The 21,296-nt window shown below is 35.2% G+C and overlaps 1 protein-coding gene and 1 long non-coding RNA gene across 11 annotated transcripts in view; one reads left to right on the plus strand and one right to left on the minus strand.

Annotated features, from left to right (window-relative positions):
- Nucleotides 1-6,186, minus strand: part of LOC134761946 (uncharacterized) — a 13,826-nt gene extending 7,640 nt beyond the window's left edge. Inside the window, exon 1 of the long non-coding RNA XR_010141207.1 lies at nucleotides 6,055-6,186. This is a non-coding gene — a long non-coding RNA (uncharacterized LOC134761946). The remainder of the gene's footprint in view (nucleotides 1-6,054) is intronic.
- Nucleotides 1-21,296, plus strand: part of ZFHX4 (zinc finger homeobox 4) — a 186,552-nt gene that overhangs the window by 122,693 nt on the left and 42,563 nt on the right. The window lies entirely within an intron of this gene.

Below are 21,296 nucleotides of genomic sequence, written 5' to 3' on the forward strand. Positions count from 1 at the left end.
AAAGAGAGCAATTTTAGTTGGAATACAATCATGTTTGGCTTGCTTTAATGTTCTTGAGACAATTCCTGTGCAACCAACTACAACATTCACTGTATTTAAGCTAGAGGCAAGAATACGCATATGTACTTGTAGAATAAAAAAATTACATAATGCCTACAAGCTTCTGCAAGCAAGTGGTTTTTAATTGCCATACAAACTCTGCCTTAGCTAGTTACTTCTGAAAAGAAAGAGGGTTTTGTGAAACCCAAGATGCCATTTGAAGTTCTGCCATTAAAGGAATATGGTTTAACTGGAGCATTCCCTATATGATATGGTACAAAATGTGCCTTTGACTTAGAAAATATGACTTTACAAAGTTTGGAGTTAAACCGAATGGTTACAGAGTGCATCACTGTGTATACACAGAAGGCTTTTGCAGTACTTTGGATTCAAGATTATCAGATTTAGGCCTCAGAATTATTTTTACACCATAGGGACATCCACTTTCAAATAGTTGTTGTTTTGAGAGTCAATAATGTTTTTCAAAAGAAATATTAGAAGGAGAAAACATTCCCTACAAACTTATTTCTACATTCATATTGGAATATCAATGCCCTTATTACGTAAGAGAAAATAATAAGAAATCCTTTATATCTAATGGTACTTATTTAGACTTGAAGTCCTAGACCACAGAGCAAGGCCAAAGAAGTCTTTTGTATCCTTTAGTGGCTCTGAGACAGAAAAGTGTGATATTTTCTATGATAGCCCATTTTTCACTAATTCCTGTCAGCACACTTGAGCTGTCAACCAACAGTAAGCAATATCCATTTAACAGGAAAGACGCAAATTTACTCTAAAATATTTATGAGCAAGGGAAATTCCTCTGTCTAGTACAGAAATAAAAATCCAGCCTTTTCTTTTGGAAGAATATAAATCAATATTTGTGTGTGTGCATGTGTGTGTGTGTGTGTGTGTGTGTGTGTGTGGTAGGACCGAAGAGGGTAGGGTGGCATATGTAGCAGGTCTTTTGATGTTTGAAAATTAGTGTTAACATTTTTAAAAGGTAAAATCGCCAGGAATTTAATATTTATCCTTTTAAACTGCATTTATATAATTAAGGAAAGTAACTAAACTTCTTTGACAATGTTTATTTGCACTAATTATTCTTAATTAAACTCTAAATAGGTCTTTCTTGGTAGAGTGTGAATCATGAATCAAATGTAACCTCCTAAGAGTGGTGAAGAACAGTGTAGTCAATGTTATCAAAATGTTTGGTGTTTGTGTCTATCCTCAGCTGAATTACTTCTAAAAAGTATAAAGTAGCTCTAATGATTGCACACTCATTTTTGTTCTTTTTAGTTTGAGAAATATTTGATTTAATATAAGCCACAAATTTTAAACCTGAAGTCAATATAAATAGGGCAAATAAACAAGAAAGCCACAGATACACACTCAACATCACTAGGGATATTTTTGCCTTACTATGTTACCTTTAATTTTAAATTAAAACCCATTTTGACAATACACCAATAAAAAGATAGTAAGTATATATCATTTGTATGAAGAAATAAATGATGCTAAATATTTAATATTCACATTGTAATTATACAAAAGTGATTTGCCCCAGATTTTGAAATACTCCTACAGTAACATTTGATTATAATTCAGACTTAGAATTTTTGCATTAAGTCCATCAGTCTTTTTAATGTCTGAGGAAATACTCACCTTAAAATGCAACAAAGAATCTGAGATGGTTTCCTTTTGATGTTTCCAAAACATTAGAAAATATTCAAATGCCTTATTCCTGCCATAATAAAATATAATTTTGTGAAAGGAAGGCTGTAGCTGTGTAAAGTCATGATTGATTTAACATCAGGTAATTTGTGAAGTTATGACACTAATGGAAGCAATGTGAGGAAAACAATCAAGGCTTTTCCACTGTAGAGTTGAGTGCAACACAATGTCCAAAATTTAGTTTTTCAAAAATCAATCATACTTTTAATTTTTAGTTTAAAAACTATATAAGACAATGTATATTTAGTGACTTTATGATTTCTAGTAACAGAGGAATTTGAATAGCAAAGTAGTCATTGAATATTTTTAAACATAGAAAGCACAAACTATTAAGGAATCAAAGCATTTTTAGTGAGTACCATAAATACCCAAAAATAAATACTTCCATTTAAAACAAATTACTATTCTTGACTCAATCGACAAATCTATATACTGAAGAAAAGAGAAAAATACATATATATTATCATTTTCACTGGCTTTTCAAACATTGCCTTTAAAAAGGAAACCTGAGTTTGCAGAATTTTCCCTGCCCCTGGAAAAGCACTCCATCAGGTGGAAACTTCCCCAAGTGTAGTTTATTAACATGGAAGAGAGAAATTAATTAATTATGTTTGTTGATTTGGGGTTACCTTTAAATATTTATTTATTTAACCAATCCACTGGAAGGTTTAAAGTCGGATTAAGTGAGGTGAGAGGTCATGGCGAAATTCCACAGCTGCATTTGTGGAGAAGTATCCCTCCTCCTATAGCCTGAGCCCTGGAAAGTGAACTGTTGCTGTGTTGTTCACTCACTGGGTTAGATCGAAGCACAGCTCAATAGCATTAAACTAGCCCCCGTTTGAGAGATTTGTCTTACAAAACCCTGAAAACTGCTCTGAACATGCATACATTGATTTTGTTGCTGGAATCTCCTGAGCTTTGATGAAAAGGCAGCCTCCACATGCAGGTGAAAGGGGTTTACCTCTTCAATATTAAAAAGAGAAGATTAAGGATTTCTGTTCTACTAAGGCTGAACTAATCAGTGGCATACAAGGGTAAGAAAGTAGTCCTCATGCCTAACGCTGCCTGATTTTCTGTGGTTGAACAAGAAGTTAAAAATCCCTCATGTGACCTTCTATGTGCTGTAGCTTACTGTTATTCCATTTTGCACAGTTAATCAAATGGCATATGGCGCATGACCAAATTTGTTTCCACATTTTCCAGAAGATAGCCACTGACTTTAGTAAGGGATACTCACTTTAGCTGTAATATTAAAAATGAGGTTGTTGTAAAGGATAAAGGGAAAAGTACATCTAAAAGAAATCAGATCATAAAGGACTACCTAATTTAGTATGCACTAAAGATATACAGCTATTTTGAATTTTTGGTATGAAGTTTCAATCTATTACATTTACTTCCATTGAGGCTGAAAATAATGATTTTCATAATTTCTGGCTTTTTCTCTACAGAACAAGAATCATCAGTGAGCTCAGCAGAGAATACTTGGCATTTGTCCTTGGTGTGAATGACACTTAGGCTTTTTTTTTTTGTAGTCAGAGATTACATGCAACTTTACTATTTTTTATAAGCATCAGAGGATTATGGTGTCCTTAGACAGTGTGCACACATCATGTCTCAGCAGGGAATTCCAGAATGAAATGAATGCACTTCTTCTACAAGAACAATTTTACACCCTGTAGCACTAATTCCTGTAATTATTTGTGTCCATCTTAGCCATGATTTGGGTAAAGTGATATGAAACCTTTCTGAAATTACGGTGTAAGTACACCTTTAGGGGAAAAAAAGGTTTAAATAAACTAGCCATGCTGTGAGATTTCATATATTGTAAGATATATGAAATGTAACAAATTTATCTAGAATCAAGTCTTATCAACCATGTCTTTGATCTATTGTAAAAAATACAATAATGATCCTGAAATAAACACTACAAAAGCCGATCAAGCAAGATAAGAGAATTTCAGAAATTAGATAACCTTCATTTCGCATCCTTTATAGGAATCACTGGGTTTGCCTTTTAGGCATGTGTTGCCTGCACTTTCTCATGACTCACTCAGCATGGTTCATCATCTTCAGGCAGATCTCCTTTTCTATCACTGTTAAATTACAACATCCCACTCAAATAACACGTAGCATGATCATCCAAAAGACAAGATTCCTAGCTCCAAACCATTTGATGTCTTATGTTATTAAGATGATAACGAGTGAACACAGGGAAAGGATGAGATGGCCGTATGAAATTCTTGAGATCTGACCAGTGAGCTATGGGTGTAGACTCAGTGTCATTCTTACTGAAGTAGTCAACATTCTCCAAAGCCTGCTGTGAGAATGGTAGGTTCAATTATTTTCGGTTATAGATAAGATGGGATTAATGACACAGAAAAAAAATTAGCAAATAATTTTTTAAGAGGTGTAAATCTGGCTGAGGTAATGATAATTTATTTTATCGGACAGAGCCAATACATTAGTTAGGTCCAATGAACAGGTATTTTTAGGTAGTTCTATACTTTCTTTTTAATAATATAATTGGAAGTTTATAACTTTAAAGAGATTAAAAGAACTAAGCTTTTAATTATTTTTGTTACATGGATTTATAGCTTGAATCTTAAAATACATAAATTTTTCTATAGTCATTTCCAAGTGTCCCCAAGAGTTCTTAAAGAGAATTTAGGTACTGGGATAAAATCCAAAATGTTTTTGATTTTTTTTGTTTTTGTTATTTCAGTCCTTGCAAGCCAATTCATAAAGATGACTTTTTCACCTCTTTGCTGTGATAAGGAAGTGTTAAATTAAAGTGAATCCCCTATTTGAGATGTGGGATTCACTTTGGGACTGAATAGTGCTTAAGCCAATTGTTACTACTCCTGAGTGTTTAGGCTGGGAACTACACATCTCTCTCTGCAGATCAGAGAGGCCTGTGACAGGCATCCTTTGCCACTTGCTATCACTCAATTAGCATGATCATCTGATTTCTCCTTGGAAATAATGGCATCATGCACTTTTTAGTAAATGTAATCATCACAATATATTCCAAATTCTGTTACACCAATATTATGTGATTAAACTAATTTTGTAGGAGGGGTTTCTTTTATCTGAACATTTGAATCTGTGATTTTTTTACTCCCATCCACTCCAAATTTTTCTTACAAGTTCAGAGCAAATCAAAAACACAAGTGGTATAGCAGAACCACCAAAGATGGTGCACAGAGAAAAACTAAAGGCTAACCTTTAAATTACTGAAAACATCTTTTGTATCCATAGTGGATATAATGAATGAATGAAGATTCACAGTAAATGTAAAGATAATTAAAAATAGACTCTGAACAAGCAGAATTAGATTGGCAGTTTTCTCTCTCCTACCAGGAATTGCATGTCAGTAAATGAGTAGGGGGTTTCTGTTTGGGATAGCTTCTTTCTCATACAGACAGCTCTGCATAGTGAAGAACATGAGGACAAGACAATTGGGCTATAAGAGATGTAGCATAGGCTGGGGGCATTACCATCTTAAACCAAAAAGCAACACCTATAGTTTTGAATTCCTGAAAAAGAGTAACACTGGCCACACATTACAATCAGGCTGTTGGAGACTCAGCCCTGTTAAGATGCCATTCCCCATGGAGATCATTCAGTTTTGTTCTTCTGATATAATGTTAGAAATTGTAGTTAAAGATTTACAATCAATGCCTCCTTCTGTATCCAGAGTTCCCTTTTAGTGGCAACAAAGACACAACAAATAAGTGGATAGTAATGATTTTGAAATACATGTATAAATCTTACCTATGTATGTTTTTATTTATTCATCCATATTATATAATAGTTTAATTTTCTGTATTAGTTTTATTCTTCATGAAAACACTGATAAAAATAAATTATAAAATACAATAACTCATAGATTATCAAAATAATACAACATAGCCTTTTGTGGTTCCCTTGCAATGTTGTTGAATAAATACGGCCTTAAACACATATATACAGTATTTCCAATAGGAAATATAATTATTGTCTTTAAAAAATTCCATAAACTGTTATTTTTATCTACCATTGATTATGATATAACCAGTATATGCAAGTTAGTGTTCTTGTTAGTCAATAGAAGCCAATAAAGCTTTTACTAGTCAATTGTTCAAAGATTTCATTTGTTTACACAGTTTTAAAATGTGCCATATCTAAACCACTTGCTTTGAAAAATAGTCCCTATTTTTCTAATAGTCACCCAAATAATCTATCTAAACATTCTTCCTTCTGTAATACTAAAAGGAAAATAAAAGTGTAAGGTTGACTTACCTTTTCCTATATCTTTTAATTCTGTTTAAATTTCTATCCTTTCTTTGTGTTGTTTTGCGCATTCCTACATCTTGCAGAATTGTACACTGTGAAGACCTAGTAAGCGAGTTAAAGGCTGATGACGCTAACGAATCCCAGCGCAAATGACTGAATCGATAGGAAACCAGCCACTGCTGTTTAAGTGTATCGATAAATGTACCTTTATTTTCTCTTGAATGGATAAGTGTCGCAGTTAAGAGTCCTATGGATCTCTTAATTGAAAGTTAATTTTAAATCAATAAAGTGAGTCATTTAAATATTGATTGGCCCTTTCTACACGAATTGTTAGCTGATTTTTTTGCAACAACTTTGTTTAAATGCAATCAATAGCCCACAATCATTGTGTTCTATAAAAAATTGACAGATGTTCCCAAAATGCCTGCTAGGCATATTCTTATCTGTTTACATATTCAGCAAAGATATTTCAGTCCTTTTTGCACTTACCTAGATGGTTAGAGGTCCAGGAATCTTTCTCTGTCTCTGTCTCTCTCTCTCTCTCTCACACACACACACACCACACCTTATTTTCATTTAATACCAGGGTTTTTTTTTTTCTGTTACATCCAGCCTCTTATCTAGTGCACCTTAATCTTTCATTTACATCTCCAAAGGTTTGAATGAAAAGACCATCTGGATATCATACCCGTATCACTCAAACATCTCTGTGATTGCAATTTGAAAAAGGAAGCAGTGTTATATACCCCTAAAAATCTAGACATTTGGGATATAGTCTTTGGTACTTTTATGTCATAATATATTGGCAATACTGCTTGAATAACCATCGTCTTCTAATGAAACAGGGCATTTTTGCATGTGTGAATGTGGTTATCAAGCACAAGGCTAGCAAATACTTTTCATCTGTGTAGCTTCCCTTAGATATCATCCCTTCAGCATAGCAGCACACAGCCATGTTTTCTTTTTTCCAGTTTGACAAAGAAAGCAGCCAATTTAAAATAATACAAATTGTATTACATGAAATTCATTGTGATTAACCTAATAAAGTAAACGAAGGTACTTGTAGTTTTCATCATATCAGCAAATATGAATATTTTATTCTTGGGTTCCTATGAACCATTCAAAATTTCCCTGAGAAATAGTCTAAAAACTGTAGAACCATTATCAGTACCCTTTCCACAAAAGGGTTAATTTTGAATAGGACTTCTAATGACTGTCTAATACTTTTATGAGGCCACTAACTGAAGGTGCTAGGCTTTGTTTTCCCTTCTGAAATTTCCATGTGTAAAAATACCATTAATAAATGCTCCTTTGGATTGGGAAGGTGAATCAAATTAGTAATTTAAAAATTAAAATGTATAAATAATAGAATTTTACAGTAACTCTATTTGTGTGATTAGTGATATTTGATAATATAAAATAACCCAGAGTTAACTTATGGTCTTACGTTGATTGATATTTGACCAAAAAGTAAAAAATACAGCATAATTGTATTTTTATTCCGAAGACCCAGTCAAAAATGCAAGTCCTATCATTAAACTTCTATCAATAAATATGATAAAATTGAATATAGTAACTTTTCATCCTTCCCCATTTTTTTGAAGATTAAAAAATATCAACCTAAAGTGTAAATATTTGAGAATTGCCAAGTCAAGAGCCTAAGCTTGGATGCCACATAATTTTAACATTTGTTATTCTTATAAACTCTTTAACTGTTCTGCAAATTCATTCTTATTTAATCTTGCATTGTTGTCCTCTTAAAATAACATCGCAGAACTTCTTTCATTTTCAGCATTAGAAAAGCTGTATCAAAAGGGAAGCTTTAAAAGAAATGGCGGGGTATCATTAGTTCATATGCATACGAGTTCAGCATGTGAAGATGCTGTGTCTAGGATCAGCCTTAAGATGTGACTGATAGATCTTATTTGTCTGATAGAGCTGGCCAGGGAAATAGAGCTACAGCTGGTTACTTCATTAGGTCCTCTCATTGATTGAACCCTGCTGAAGTGATGCAGCAGGCTCCTCAGATAACTGCTGGTAATAGAACAAAATGAATTCTTATCACAGAGATTGGAAAGGCCATTAACCCTGGCCTCCAATGCTTTTCAGAGGTCACAGACAGGAAGCCAAGCAGTGACTGGGAAAACTGTTTTCTGTCTAACTACAGGTCACGTTAGAAGCGTGTGTGTGACTTTTTTACCCTTCGGCTTCTGTATGGATGAAACCGTTATACTGGCAGATGTTAATAATCAGCTGTAAATAAATATTGGAACCAGAAGAAGAAAAATGAGAAAGCACAGGAATTTATTTCAATAAATATTTAATAAAAGAACAATTGTTGTGGGTATATTTACTGCCAGTTCTGTTGTAGTTTTAAAACTAATGTTTTTTTCATATAAATTGGAACGAGAAATACATAGAGGCACTTTAAAAAGGAAATTTAATATAGGTCTCTGTAAAAATGTTTCCTTCCTTCCTTTCTGTCCTTCAGAGATGGCGATAATAATTGCTCATGGCTGCCTCGCTTCCCCTCCTTGCTAAGAAGCTACCACCAGGCCATCTCTGAATGAGCGCGATGCTCTGCTTGACTTTCACCTGGTGGGAAGCAGTATATATCCAAAGAGCAGTCCTGTAATTTACATTTAATGCAACCTTTCCGTTGACCAAGAACCCACAAGCTAAACCCTCATCTCACAGCTAAGGACTTTCCCACATTTGTCAGTCTCTGCCACTCCAGGATCAGCTAAAGGATCCACCCATTTAAAGTCAGAGCCCCACATGACAGTTTTTCTGCCTCTGTGAGGAGAGGAATCCTTAGGGCCCCTGCTGGCATTTTTACACATTTAGCCTGAGACAGAAAACTTTTAAAATTAGGAAATCTTCACGAAGGATGCACCTCATAGAAAGAAAAGGAGCAGTTTCTTTTCGTAACTAATGTGCATTATTTGACTGTCCATGTGTGTATGAGGATGTACTACAGACTATTTTTAACAGCATGTTGGTGGCTTCTGTACTTATGACTGTGATTTCATTTCAGTGTCTGTGGTTGTGTGGTATTCTCTGTTAGAGCCAATCCTTCACTAGGAGTTAGTTTATTTAAATGTAATTGGGTCCTGTGGATGGAAAAAAAAACTACTGATTTTATGTGTTTGGAGACCCACCCAGACATTTGGTTTGGCCTTCTGTACATAAATAATAACAAGAAGGTGTATGCTGTCATTGCCCTGCTTGAAACACCAGAAGTGGTTTGGCAGGAAAGACACCAAAACAGATTACTCCAGATAAACATACAATCAGATGCTTCTATGCATTAGGTTATTAGTTTATACATATGTATACAAAGTTATAGATTGTGGCCGGGCATGGTGGCACATGCCTGTAATCCTAGCTACTCCGGAGGCTGAGGCAGGAGAATGGCTTGAACCCCCGGGAGGCAGAAGTTGCTGTGAGCTGAGATCCCGCCATTGCACTCCAGCCTGGGCAACAAGAGCGAAACTCTGTCTCAAAAAAAAAAAAAAAAAGAAAAGTTATAGATTGTATTTTGGATTCCTTGTAGATTATAAGAAACAGAAAACCCCATCAAGGTCAAGAACACACCTATCTCAATTGCTTTAAAATAGTTTAATTTTATGAGTTAATTATTTTTAGCATGAGCTTGTATTTAATTGAGCCAATATTAAGAAAATCATGTTTACAATTGCAGTAAGTAAAAAACATCTAGGGCATCAACTTCTAAATGAAAGATTAAGTTGTATTGTATGTTTGTACATTGCTTTTTAGTATAAAACTTTTCATTGATTTACTTCATGAGTTAATAAATATGCTTTAAAAATCTAATTAAGTAAATGCTTTTGCTTACCTCATTTATCAAGAATTTTAAATTCTGTTGCAGATGTTTCAGGGAATGACACAGAGGCCTGGAATTTTAGCTTGTGATACCTGGGGTGAAACTCATGAAACTTTTAGACTTGTAATGAGTTGAGTTGTGCACTCTCAACCTTAGCAGTGGAACTCTGAGTTCTGTACATATTGTCTAATAAAGAACAGGCATTATTTCTTTTAGTTGGATTTCAGTACAAGTATATTTGACAAACTTAGGTTTTAAATTTCTCATACAGTAAGTAGCATTAGGTATTATTAAGCCAAATTTAAGAAACAGAAAATATGCTTTTCAGAAAATGAATATTGATTTTTTACTTTTTATCCATGTTAACTAATAGTCATAAATATTTATTTCTTAGGTACCCTCAAAAATCTGTAGTTTTTAAGCATTTATCTCCATCTTTTAACTTCAATGAGTTAAAGAAAGGAAAGAGTTATATTTTTAGGTTCCATAAAGATTGTAAGGAAAAAAATGAATTCGTGGTACACAGTGAATGAGTTTTTCTGTCTAACATATTATGTAATTTACAATTGCAGGCAAAATTTGTTGTTTTATAGTTTTTTAAAAAAATGTATTTGATGGCATTCAACTAGATTAATTTTCTCAAGAGCTAGTTAAGCTTTATTAACATATTTGCAAATGGTAACTATTATTATGAATGTTTAAGATAGTGATGGCAGCTGTGAGGCAAGAATTATATACTATCGTGATATTTAAAAGCCTCAATTTTTAAATTGCTTCATGGCCTTTCTCAGGATCTTTAATGCTACTAATATCATATACATATGCATAAAAGTAAAAATTCTAAAAATTTGTTTCTTTATAATCTTTTTAACATGCTTTTGCATTTTGTAAGGAAATCTTGACTTTGGGATTTATTGGGAGAGAGGGAAGAACTCTCTGTTTGTTAGCAAATGATCTGAAATAAACACTGTTAGTTTTCAATCTGTTCTACTTCTGGATTTTACTAAACTTTTCTAAAGGCACCTTTTTCCCCGGTACAATCTCATAAGAATTTTCTTTTATTGAGAATATTCACAAGTTTATTATAAGAAGAAAAAGAACTTTACAAAAGTTAGTGAGCCAAAAATATCATCATCCTTCATTGTTTTCATATTTCTCTTAGGTATTTAGGTGATAAAATTTGTGGTTGAGATTTTTGGAGAATTAAAAAGGATGTCTGGAAATCAACTTTATTTAAAAACCAAGCTGAAAGATTAAAATCTCTTCTTCCTCTTAAGTTTGGTTTTCAAATCAAAATTTTTCCTACTTTTTGAAGAATACATATTACGTTTTATGAAGTTGCTTTGCATACTGGAACTTTTATGCCTTTTTGAAAATATTTTTTGTCTAGAACTGAAATTCTCAAGATTATGCCGGAAACTAGCCAGAATACAGAAACAATGGATGTTCTCCTGGTAATCTACATGCTCTAGGTTACATTTGTCTGTTGTTATTCATTGTATATTTAATAATCTGTGTTCTCTGTAAGAGTTAAGTGTTTGGAGAGGCCCATTAGCACTTCTAGGCTCCTAGAATAACATTTCTTGGGAATGTGTAAGCATATGATTCCAAAGCATTTGATTATTTCAGTTTAAAAAATTAACTTCCTTTTGGACTTTATATTACAGAAAAAAATGCAATCTTTGTTTTTTTCTTTAAAAGAGGAGTTGTTTTTGCTTTTATATTAATGATCAGCTAATTTGTCTTCATGTAGACAGGTCCATGTAGTTTGACAATAACCTTCATCATGCTATGCTTCCGTAACATTGTCTTTTTTTATTTAAAAAAAAGATTTTAGAGACAGAGTCTCACACTATCACCCAGGCTGGAGTGCAGTGGTGCAGTCATGGCTCACTGCAGCCTTGAACTCCTGGGCACAAGTGATCTGTCACCTCAGCCTCCTGAGCAGCTGGGATTACAGGTGTATACCACCCTGCCCTGCCAACATTCTCATTAATAATTATTAGAAATGAAAAAGAAGCTAAAACATTGTGACTGTTCCAATTAGATGACTTAATCCTTGGTTTTCTGGTAAATGAAAAAGTTTTACATCAATGTGATAAAAGAGAATGGAGATTACTTTTCTTAGAGTTATGTAACATCCACAAAAGAGCTTATCTAGGCTATTTGTGCAAAGCTCATTAACCTGAGACCCATGGACCCAGGAATTCCATGGCTTCTTGTAATTGTCTACAAAATTATTCATATGTACAGTTTTATACGAAGAAGGTCTATAACTCCCACTAGATTACTAATACTTTTGAAAAACAAATGCTGTTCCTTAAGAATGCTGAAAGAAAATTAGAAAAATATAGTTTGATGTATACCTAAAGTACATCTTGAAAGATGGAGCCACTCTCTTTGGCATTAGTGTATTTAATGCCATCCCTGAAACCCACGCCACTAATCTGACCATGTATTCAAGTGAGGGACTGGTGCCTCTCTAGCATCCTGCCTGCACAGACAAACCTCCTTTCCCCTCATTCAAGCTCCTAACTTCAGAGCTTCTTAGGGCCATTGTATTTTTGAAGAAACCATCTTAGAAAGACGGTCTCTAAATCAAACTGACAGTAGTAGTATCCAGGGTCACCTTTGTGCTTCTGTTCTTTGAGGTTTCAGCTTTAAGCACTAAGTCAAAAACAAATTCACTTCAGTGATTTAGAATAACCAGTAATGGAGAAAGAGGGTGGAAAGGAGGTAGAAAATGATGTATTTAGTCCCTTTAGAAGAAAGGAAAGGGGAAAAGAGTTAAGCATAAAGCAGAGTAATATGAAATAAGAATGAATAAGGTTATAAGAGGTAGGTCTAGCAAGAGAGTGAGGGAAATTATTTTCAGTATGGTTAGAATGTGGAGAAGTTACTCAGAAGACTTGAGATAATGAATATGAACATACTTTGAAAAGTATTAAGAGTTACGCAAATATAAAGGACCAGAAGGCTAATAATGTGAAAGGGAATGTGAAAAAGGAAGGTTGTAAATATAAGCTCACTGTCTTACTCTGTTTGGGCTGCTATAACAAAACACCATACAATGCATAGCTTATAAACAACAGGTGTTTAATTTGACAAAAATAATTGCAGATGTTCAGATAACGGGAACGCCAAAAGAATCCTTAAAACTCACCTAGGTCCACCCCCTCATTTTACAGCTGAGGAAGCGGAGGCTCCCTGTAGTTTCATGACTCAAAGTCACAAAGCTAATTCATAGTGCAACCCAAGCTTCTGATTCCCAATTCAGCATTGCTTTATTTATTTGTATCATATTTTGCTATTTATATAGGTTGAATGGAAGGTTTTAAAAGATGATCATTGTCCTTATTTTGTCATTTGTCTATAAACTGTTTCTCCTAGATAGAACATTTTTTTAAATGTCATAATAGAGGATAAGATACATATTGCACTGATTCTTCCCTCTCCCACGAAGTTGATTGTTCTGGGTTCTTTTGCCTCAAGAATATTTGGCTCCTATTACCTGCATATCACTTCTCATAATAGTGGGTGGTTGTTTTGTCTCCTTCTCCAGATTCAAGCTCCTTGAGGGCACAAGAAGGTTGTTTTCATCTTAGGAGCTCCTAGCCAGATATGGCTCTTGCCACCTAGGGAGCTGTGACTGAGCTGTGAGTGCATGTGTGTTAATTTAAATGTCTTTTTTTTTTTTTTTTGACTCAGAGTCTTGCTCTTGTCACCCAGGCTGGAGTGCAGTGGCATGATCTCGGCTCACTGCAACCTCCGCCTCCTGGGTTCAAGCAATTCTCCTGCCTCAGCCTCCTGAGTAGTTGGGATTACAGGCGCCTGCAACCATGCTCGGCTAATTTTTGTATTTTTAGTAGAGACGTGGTTTCTCCATGTTGGTCAGGCTAGTCTGGAACTCCTGACCTCAGGTGATCCGCCCGCCTTGGCCTCTCAAAGTGCTGGGATTACAGGCGTGAGCCACCGCGCCCAGCCTTAAATGTCTTTTATGCTATGAATTAAAATGTCTAACTCTATCATTATTTCTAGTTCTTAAAACACTTTGTTAACTGTTAACACATTTCCAGTGAGATGTAAACAAACAGTTTGAGAAATGGCAGATCAGGGGTTTAAGCAAATTAGGGTAGATTAGGAAACACTTTAAAAAAAAGGTTCAGCTAAAGTTAAATGAAACAGCAGGAGGCCAAATGATACGCTTTACAGATAGAATGTTGTGGATTGTTGGAGCTTAATAGGCAAATGTTCTCATTTTAAGGGTTATAAAATAATTTTTAACTGCAATTCCTGTGCTTAAAAGAAATAAAATCCCTTTTAAAGAAAAAAAAATGAGAAATTGAGAAAGTACTATTGATACTTGCTCATAAGATTTTTTTCCTCCAAGCCTGCTTCAAAGCAGCCTTTTCACACTCAGTCTTCTTCTCATTTGTAGAAATGATATTGACCCTTTGAAGATTTTTTTTGTCCAAATTCTCATAGTTCATAAAATTAAAAGTCAAGTTGACAGTCTGTTTCAGCCCTCTCAGCCAGATCTTCCTTGACCATGGTTCTCAAGGGAAATGTGGGGAGGTGATTTTATTACCATTTTGCAGTAATTGTATACTCTTATTTCATCCACCAGAGCTTTTCTTTCAAGCAAGAATGTGTTTGGACTTCAAAGAATTAAATGCATACAACTTGCACATTCACAAACCAGTAACAGGAAGGGACTAGGGAAAAGGAAAACGGTGCAGGGTAACTTATTTCTACAATGTGTATTGGGAGAGAAAAGGAGAAAGAATTGCTAACAAAGCTGGCATATAACCGTGAAGAACTTGTCTCCCTCTTTAGCCTATTTCAATTGGATTTTAAACTCTTGTCCCATTGAGCAAGAATACCAGATACTTGCATCTAATAGCAAATGTGGCAAATACTTGATGAATTAATTGGAATCAGAATCAGAATGAAGTGGAGAAAAGGACCCTTCTGTAGTATCTGGAAGATTCTTCTACTACTGCCATTATTGGTTGTAGAAATCACTTGAAAGGAATCCGCTGAGCAACAGCTCTGGGTTTAGCATTTGGCCTGGGGCTGGGAGAGATAGAAAAGTGAAAGTTCCCTGCCCTCAAGGAGTTTAGAGGCTGCCTAGAGGACAGAATCAATGAACTTGTCACCATAAACCAGGTAAATTAGGACATTTTGAGGGAATTCAAGTTCAGTAATGTTTAGGGGAACATTGAAACTGGGATTTGATATGGCTGATGGAGGTATGAGGATATGAAAATTGAGTAGGGAAGGAAAATGAAATAAGGTTTTATTTATTTCTCTCTTTGTGTGTTTCTTTATTTGCTTGTTTATTTTGGCATTGTCCTTAGGGTTAAGAGGAAGAATGGCATGATGCAGACTCAGAGATGAAAGACAATTGATAAGACTGCGGGAGAAGCAAGAAACTAAACTAAAAGACTATTAATGACCATTTAGGAGAAAGCAATAAAAATTAACTAGATAGTTAAGATTATGGAATGCCTTGAAAGCCAAGCAAAGAAGTTTGGATTTGATAAAGGAGAAAATAAGCAAGTACCAAAGCTTTTGATTGTATGAATGGTATTGTTGAAGAGGTGTTTTAGGAAGCAAGAGGACCTGGAGGCAGAGAGCTCATTCAAAGCCAGTCAACATACTGGGAGGCTGGCACTGAGGTAGGGCCCAACACATAGAAAAGAGCATTAAAAATGAATCTAGAACATTCATGGTGGCTCACGCCTATAATGCCAGCACTTTGGGAGGCCGAGGCAGGAAGATCACTTGAGCCCAGGAGTTTGAGACTAAGCAAGCCTGGGCAACATAGGGAGACCTTGTCTCTATTAAAAATAAAAATTAAAAAATTAACCAGGCAAGGTGACACATTTCTGTAGTCCCAGCTATTCAGGAGGCAGGAGGATCCATTGAGCATAAGATGTCGAGGCTGCAGTGATCCATGTTCGTGACACTGCACTCCAGCCTAGGTGACACAGCGAGATCTTACCTAAAAAAAAAAAAGAAATCCAGAGTAAACTTACCAACTAAATAGAAGCAATGAAGGAGGAGCCAAGGGTCCCACTAAAGGTTGAAGCTTGGTGACCATAGAAAACTTCACAGCCTGATTAGGCACGGTGAAGGGGCCCTGATAGTAAGGCACTACATTTTCCCCTTTCAGACAAAATGCTTTAAACTAGTGTGGGAAGGGGAGGGGAAGTAATGTGCTCATAAAGGTTTTTTTTTTTTTTTAACTCACAAAAAGATATTCATTTTTCCTCATGATTTTAATGGGCTTTTGGTAGTTTTAATAAAACAGTGTTGGGGCTCTGTTTTATTTATAACATTTAGAGCTTATGTTAGCCTATTAATGTCATTTATGCTGAATAAAGTGGAAATATTTTATGGAATGTGGAATAATGTAAGTCATTTTTATATCTTTCTAAATAAAAAGGATTGATTAAACAGAAATACCCATAAACTATTCTTTTGGAACTTCCGTAATGGGACTATCAGGGTGTCTTGCACCTAGTAAGTGTTCAATATATACTCCTTGAATATGTAAATATAAATAAACCCAGAACTAGGCCATTAGGTGAACTAGACATGAGATGAAATGGAGCATTCGTGGTGGGTGCCACTCTTGTGGGAGAACAATGGGCAGAAGTTCATTTGTCCCTGTCTATAGGACTTTTGGTGAGACAGGATTACCTCCATGCATTTAGCAGAAAGAAGGAAGACAGAGTGCCCCAGCACCAGCTTATAAGTATTGTGCAACCCTTTCACGGGTATCACAGGAAAGATGCAGTGCCGTGGAACAAATGAAAACTGATTCTCCAATATTCCATTTGGCCTCACCCTATTACATTCTAATTTTGTGGCTATATATAAGAGATTCTTCCCAACAATTAATAGTGTATGCAAAAAGCAGTGTATTTTCAACCCTTGCAAGAAACTTGGGCAAATTAGAGGTTGGTTTTCTTCACTCTGGAAATAGAGTTCTAGAGTATTTAGGGTGATACAACATCTGCTTCCTCTGAGGACAAAAGTGAGGATCAGAGTAAAGAGATATATATATGAGAACATTACAAAAATATTGGCCATATAAAAGATGCAGTTTATTCCCATGTTACTTACATTTTTCAGTGAATGTACTTTTGCTATTCTTTCTATGTCCTAGTAACAGCATTGTTAAAAATCCTCCAAAGGGAATTCTGCCTTTGGCTGCAATTATTTACCATAGTAGAGATGTTTTTAATTCTAGTTTGTATATGTGAAGTAAACAAAAATAAATGATTTTAAAAATTCAATTTCTTTACCACCAATATCGTCATCCTTCCAAACACCCTTTTTATTTTTTTCAGATTACCATGTATTTTGCACATTTTTGTACTTTTGAATTCTGGTAATCATTTATGAATTAATTGTTCATACTTAAGTTCATTTTCCCCTACTACTTGCTGTTATCATGTATTATAATGATGTATTTGCTCTTTTGCACAATTATTTTTTGTTTGAATCATAAGATGTTTATGGCAGTGTGACTTCAGCCTATATGTCACCTTTTACACTAGTGATGATTATGACATGCTTATCTGATTAGTCTTGACAGCAAATTTAATGGGTGTGTGGCAAAGAGTACCAATTTGCCACACACTTTTGAGGCCTTTTAATGATCTTGTGCCAAAATCCTAAAATACATGTGCCATATGCATTATATATAGTTTAGTTTTTCTGATCAAACTTGGGAATATTACAAAAATTACAGTGTGATAGTATTGCCATAAAACTTAATTTAAGAGTTGAATAGGAAAGTGTTTATGTTCCACAGGGATTTTCATCTTTGTTGATAAGTTTTATTGCTTATAGCCTCCGTGATACCTACAATGAAAAAGTAGTGGTGTTGGCTCATAGCTAGATAGGATTGCTAGCCAGATCTTTATGCAACAAAAATGATTACAGTCACTGTGTATCACAAACAGGCAATAGGTGTGTATTATATGCTAAAACCAAATGGCTTCTGCTTTCTGAACCTCTTTTTTAGTCCCTTTCTTGTATTGTTCGCATCCATTTCGGTGCCTCTTTTCTCTGTCCTTCCTACTCTGCCAACTCTCCTCCCCAATTATTGTCATAATCCTGATCTCCAGCTTCAGGATGATAAGCCCCAGTCTCAATTTCATTGACTTTTGTGATAATTTGACTTTCACCCTCAATGTTTTTCAGACATCTACACCTAGGTCCATCCTATGACACCTGTCACTGCTTCACACTCTTCTGCATTATTAATTTTTCCCTTTCCACTAGCTCATTCCCATCATCATCTCAACCTTCCCTGTATCTCCCTACTTATAAAACCCTCCCTAATGTTACATCTACCTTCAGTTACCACCCTATTTCTCTGGTCATTTTTACAGCAGACTCTTCTGAGAATTTTCCACACTTGACATCTCCATTTTTTTCATCTTCTTTTTCCTTTCTACCCACGTTCAGGAGGTGTTTGCACTCACACCACTCTACTAAAGAAGCTCTGATCAAGGACTCTGTTGACCTGTTCTTTGGCAAACCTAATGACCAATTCCTAGTCCACCTAAGTACAATACCTAGCAGCTTTTAACAAGCTGCCCTCTTCCTTCTTTTGGAGATTTTTTTTTTCACTAGGCTGTCTGTACCACATCCTCTCTTGGTTTTCTCCTACCTCATTTCTGATAAATTTTCTTCATTGGTGCTTCCTTGTTTTGGGAGGAAATAGTGGGAATCTTTCATCTCAGCACAGGCAATAAAAACAACACATTCCCTGTAGGGAATTAAAATAAAGAAAAAACAGTAATAAAACTGACTAAAAGTTGGCCTCTTGTATTTTTGTTTTTACCATGTACTGGCACTTCTAAATATTGTCAATGATAAATCACCTCTTGCATCTGGTTGTAGATTGCTATAGTGCCCCCAGCTTTGCCTTGTGTAGGAGTGAATCCCAGGCTCAATCATGGACCTTCATTCTCCAGTTATCTCGTTCGATCTCATCTCGAAAACTTAAACTACCGTTAATGCATTGCCCTCTCTTCCCCTCCACTTGCTCTCTGTTTCTCTGTCTCTCTCTGTTTCTGTCCCTGTCTCTCCACATACACACACATACACACACCCCTTCATACCCTTGCCTGCTTGACACCTTTACTTGCATATATAAACAAAAAATCTCAAACTAAACATATTCAACCTTCTTTTTACTCCCAACTTGTTCCACCTGCATTTTCTCTCATCTTAGTAAATGGCATCTTAATTCTTATTTCTTGGGCCAAAAACATTGGAATAATCATTGATTCTTTTCATTTTCTCCCATTCCTCATTAGACCCATTGGCAAGTCCTATCTACTGCTCTTTCAAAATATATACCAGTTTCTCTACTGCTTCCTTGGTCCAAGCCACCATCATCTCTGACAATATCGACAATGACCTTATTTTACTTGACTTCTCTGTATAATTTTATACTTATGATTCCAAGGTTTTTTTCCTTTGGCCACTATTTTACCAATCACTCCCCGATCCTGTGTGTACCTCCTTTTTTTTTTTTTTTTTTTTTGAGATGGTCTCATTATTGCAGTGGCAAGATCATGGCTCACTGCAGCCTCAAACTCCTGGGCTCAAGCGATCCTCCCCACCTCAGCATCCTGAGTAACTAGGACGGCAAGTGTGCTCCACCATGCCTGGCTAATTTTGTTTTTATTTGTTGTAGAGATGGGGTCTTGCTCTATTGACCAGGCTGGTCTTGAACTTCTGGCCTCAAGTGATCCCCCATGTTGGCCTCTTAAAGTGCTAGGATTACAGCCATGAGCCACCACTCCCAGCCCCTCTTTGTTCATTCTCAGGATCGTTTGTCATCCTTCAATGTCACTTAATTTCTTAATTTTTGTTCCCTAGAGTTTTGCCCTTAGTCTTCATTGTCCATACTCTATATATTCTAAGAAGTGTCATTTACTCACAAGTCATTGGTTAATAACATCTTCAAATATATTCAACTCAGTTTTCTCTTCCAAGATCTAGTCCCATAAACTTATATGTTTACTAAATCTCTCTACTCAAATTCATGTTCAAAATTGAGCTTATCATTTTTTTTCTTGACCTAATCTTGGACTTTTTAACATTTCTTTTCTCTCAAATGAAATGACTGTTCTACCTTTCTCTACGATTTCTTCCAGACAGTTATAATATGAAGTGTGATGGATGCTATAGTGTCTCTTTTTTTTTAAACAGTGAGACACCTCTTCCTCTATTTAATCCTCTGCACAGCATCCCGCAGATGAAAATATGATCATGGCACCTCTGCTTAAAACCCCCATGCTGCCAAGATCCAAGGAACTCTTTGCCAATACATGCATCCGGGCATGGGAAAAAATAAATTGGCTATGTCTCAGAAACCATTTTTTCTACTGCTCACACAGTCCAAAGAGAGCAGTGTGCCAAATCTCATCAATCTGTTTTCTCATTAATGAATGATTTATTAAATAAACATTTCATGGATATGCATAAGTATTGTCTTGAAAATTCATAGCAGGTTCCAATAGCACATTTTTCATTCTTGGCTCCAAGCTAGCTTTTCTAATCTTCCTTTTCTGGGGCTATGAATACTTTCACTAACTTTTCGTTTCCAGATTTCTTTCACTTATGTTTGTATCCATCATTGCCTAGGTTAGTTCTCATAAGTATAATTTGGTGTATATAACTATATAAATTTGACCTTTTTGAATGTGATGAGATGCAGAAAGTTCCAAGCCAAGGATTATTTACATAGAATTTAGGAAACTTTACTGCATCTTAGGTTAATGGCAAATTTATTTCAACAGTTATCATGTTGGTAAAAAACATTATCTAGTTATCTGAGGATTTTCTTTTATGGCCATATATAATTCACAAAATAAATAACCCTACCTACGAGAAGCAATAATTTCTCCCATGTATATAACTGTAAAGGGTAGTTTATTATAAGTAGTAGCGATGCATTCCATGGCAGGATATATAAACATTAAATATTTAGAAAGTATAGTAGCAAGATTTTATTTATTTGTTTTGCATGCATACCTAGAGATGGTGATAGCAACTTACATTTCATCCTTACAGTGACTAGGTGTGATAGCAAGAAAGAAGGTAATTGTATCCCCATTTTACAGATGAGGACACTGGTGCCAACATATTAATAGATCAGTTTAAATTTTTACAGATTGAAGAAAAGCGTTCCTTATTGAGCTTCTTATTTTATGCATTTCCTATTAAACACTGCCTTTGTGAAAGTTCTAAAGTATTATCTATCTTTGGTTTCATTATGAATTGTTTTCAAGAAAAATAAATGTTTTGTGTCTTAATGGTGAGTTCAGTAAGGCATATGATTTAGGTGACTGCAACACAGGGAATA

Source organism: Pongo abelii, chromosome 7, assembly GCF_028885655.2.
Source record: "Pongo abelii isolate AG06213 chromosome 7, NHGRI_mPonAbe1-v2.0_pri, whole genome shotgun sequence".
Taxonomy (NCBI): domain Eukaryota; kingdom Metazoa; phylum Chordata; class Mammalia; order Primates; family Hominidae; genus Pongo; species Pongo abelii.